Raw genomic sequence first — 3,962 nt, forward strand, 5'->3', positions numbered from 1 at the left:
CTATAAGACACAATTAGGGGCAAAACAATTCAAGGAAAGAAAAGCCCATAAAGGTGCTCCAACCCCCCCCCCCAAATCATTTTGGTTGCCCTCTCCTGCACCCTTTTCCAGTACCGCAGTATCTTTTTTCACATTGAACAAGCAGAACTGTGCACAGTATCCAAATCTCTCCACGCCAGGCATTTATATAAAGGCACGACAATAATTGCAGTTTCAGCTTCAGTCCCTTTTCCTAGTAACCCAGCATGGAATTTGCCTCATCTGATTCAAGCTTGAGCAGAACCAATTGTCAGAAGTCAAGAGGAAAACAGAGGCAGGTGGAGGGAGCTGTGCGGCGGCACTGGATCAACCCTTCCATTTCCTAGGAGCCAAACCCTGTAGAAGGAAACTGAGAAAATAATCCCAGGAACTGCTGTCAATTCTAGGAGCCAGAAAGACCTGCAAGCTGGGAGTTTTCCAGCCCTGGTGCCCCATTACCACTTTCCAGGGATACGAAAAGGTGATGTGCCCTTGCAGAGATCATATTTCCTGGAGGGGAGGAACTTATTGTGCCTTCACAGTGACATTTTAAATGATCTTTCTGTACGCTGCAGGCACCAGGATGAACAGCTTCCCTGTGAGAAAATTACCTCAGTGGTGATGCTCCTTCTCTCTTATTAGGAAAAGGAAACAGAAATGATGATTAATGCAAGGCAGGTAAGAAAGTCTTTGAACAGTGGGAGGGCCGGGGGGGAGGGGGATGCAGCTGCTATACTGCATGGGAACCCTCCAAAAAGGACCATAAATACTATCGAAAAGGGTGTTTTTTAAAAACTGAACAAATCATCTTCTGAAGACATGGAAGAGAGTCAAGCATGTGTACCAGTGGCAGGTCTCACCTGCTTAGCCCTACCTAGCACAATCTGAGCAGTAGAATTAAGGATTTTATTTTTTGCTCTGTTTTTTTTTTATCAATTCTAAATGTTACTTCTTTGTAGCTGGCCTTTTGGGGAAAGGGCAACAGCTCCAGCTTCATTTTATGGGAACTAAGATACACCTCTAGGGTTGCAATCCAGTGCACACTATCCCAGGAGTAAGCCCAACAGAACACAACCGGAGTAGATATGCTTAGGACTGTACGTTTGTTAACTGCCAAGCACTTGAACTCTTGCAAGGAACACTGTGAGCTCTTGCAACGCTTGCCTGGCCTTTCTCAATAGCCACAAGCATTAACAGAAATATTCACCCCCGGGAAAGGAAAGCTGTGGGGTGGGGGGCTGGCACCCCCATGATTTTATATCATTCCAGAGATCCAGCTCCATTTGCTTCTGTAGTTCACAGGGGACCATCAGCTCCTCCTTGCAAATGCTGATCTTTTCCAGCCTGTGCACTCACAGCTGCCTCTGCCCCTCATGGAAAACTCAACTTTGCAGCTGCTACGCCAACAACTGAGCCCCAGCCAGAGGCTGATGACTCATCCTGTTCCATCCATTGGCACTGCCTCACCTGCCAGATGCTTCCCCACCCACCCCAAGTTGCCCCTTTCTGATGGACTAATGGCAGTCACACTCACAATTCCCCAAACAGGCTTGGTGCTTCTCATTACCCATCCCAGCAGCAGTCAGAAAAGATCAAACGGATTCCCAGCAGGCCCGCCTTGCAGGGGTGCCTGCATGCACCTCAGTCCTAGCTCACTTTCCCTGCAGTGCTGGGCCAGAGAGGCCTTGGTTTTGGGGGTCCCAAGGCAAAAGCCTTACAAGGGCTGCTTCCACATCCCAGTCTTCCACATGCATGGCATTCTCCCATACAAAGAAGCATTCATTTGGGAGTTGTCACCTACAGTCTGTTGTGGATCAGCTCAGCTCACTTCTGCTTTTGAATGATCTTGGTCATTGACAAAGTTTCCAAAGTTCCAGGGAACCCAATGGTGAACCAGGAAGTGATGGGGGACCTGGGCACAGAGCCAGTGCAGAGTCTGAAAGGGGTCACTGGTGACCCATCAGCCTTGCTTTGCTTTGAAGGACGTGAGGTCTCAGATGTCCTGCTGGCCCCCATGAACCTCACATGGAGCTCTGGGAGAGGAAGCCAGACAGCAGTGCCCCAGGGCATATACTGGGGCTAACCGGTTTTTGCCACATTCCCCAACTTGGTTCCACAGCTGAACTCCAACACGCAGAACTGATGTCAGAGGTCCCACTCTGTCAGACGTGCCACTACTCCACTGGCCCCCTCCCACCCAAAGGAAAGCAGCTTGTCAATTCATGTCTTTGACCAGCCACAGAACACACCCTCAGGCCACAGTGTCCCCTGTACTTGGGGGAGAGCCCACAGCTCAGCAGCAGAGCACAGAAGCAGCTGTCCATCTAGGTCAGTTCTCTCTGTCCTGCTGGGCAATGGCTCTTCTCCCAGCTCTGCCTAGAGATGCTGCATGGGACTGAGCTTGGAAACCTCACCTGTAAACCAGGGGGCTCTCCAGCTCAGCCACACCTTACCTGTAAAGCCAGATTGTCCACCTGCTGAACAGGTGCAGCAAGAAGATCCACTCTAGCAGAGTGGCCTGACTTTGCCCAGGCCCTGTTCTTTCGGCATCAGCACAGGTGCAAACTCAGAATCAGATATTGAGCTTGCAAACCTACCCACCGATTTACAAAAACACCCTTTCACCCTCCCGCCTCTGCCCCTCTCTCTGTCTCTGTCAACAGCCTGCAATTGTCCCAATATCCTGTTGGGACAATATCCTGAAAAACTGCTCTGCAGATAAAAGAAACTAGCAACATCCTATTAATTTAAAGACATATACAACCACTATTATTCTTCGGCGTTTGGGCACTGTTTACCCTTGGTTGCGTAGAGGATAACACAGCAAGAAGTTGATAACCGTGGAACAAACAGGATTTCCTCCCTGTTCTTTTAAGGAGACTAAATGACACATGCACCTTGATCATCCTCTTGGAATTTAAATCCCATGGGCAATATTGGGGTGAGAAATATTACATGCCCATGCACAGGCCTTGGGGTTAAATCTTTAAAGTCAGAATAAACTCTCTTCCCCCCCCCCCCCCGGTAATTGCCTTTCTCTGTTTTTCCAAGAAGTTCCCAGAGGGAGCCTTTTATAAGATTGCCTTCTTGTGAGATAAACCATAAAAAAATAAATAACATTGGAAGACATGTTTGTCATAAGAACATAAGAACATAAGAACAGCCCCACTGGATCAGGCCATAGGCCCATCTAGTCCAGCTTCCTGTATCTCACAGCGGCCCACCAAATGCCCCAGGGAGCACACCAGATAACAAGAGACCTCATCCTGGTGCCCTCCCCTACATCTGGCATTCTGACTTAACCCATTCCTAAAATCAGGAGGTTGCGCATACACATCATGGCTTGTACCCCATAATGGATTTTTCCTCCAGAAACTCGTCCAATCCCCTTTTAAAGGCGTCGAGGCTAGACGCCAGCACCACATCCTGTGGCAAGGAGTTCCACAGACCAAACTGTTGTTCTAAAAAACTCCGTGTTGGGAACATCTTTTTCCATCGAAAAACAGGCTTAAAACATCCTCCAGCATAAATATCCGCGGCACTCTGACGGCTGAGGGAGCAGAGTCACCCAGTTTGGGACTCAGATTGATGAAGCCTGAGTTCAGATTCCTGCTTGGCTGCCAGGCCCTCTCAGAGTTTGCTCTCCCGCAGGCAGTTGTTGGGAGGATTAAGTGTGCGGTTGGAGAAACGTGTAGACAGTTCTGAGTGGAGTGCTAACAGTGAAGTGCATAAAAATGAATGAACGGACTGAGCCCAGGCAGTCCCTGCAAGCGATCCTCAGGTGAGGCCGTGTGGCTCTTTTGTGTGTGGGAAAAGCTCGATTTCACCACAACAGGAGGGCTGCCGGGGCCCCATGTAAGCAGTGAGTCACTGCCATAACCCATCACCTGAAAAAATCCCCCCTCCAAACCACCTGGTTCTCCCACATGCAGGCAGGAGGGCAA

This window comes from Tiliqua scincoides, chromosome 14 (genome assembly GCF_035046505.1).
Source record: "Tiliqua scincoides isolate rTilSci1 chromosome 14, rTilSci1.hap2, whole genome shotgun sequence".
In the NCBI taxonomy this organism is placed as follows: domain Eukaryota; kingdom Metazoa; phylum Chordata; class Lepidosauria; order Squamata; family Scincidae; genus Tiliqua; species Tiliqua scincoides.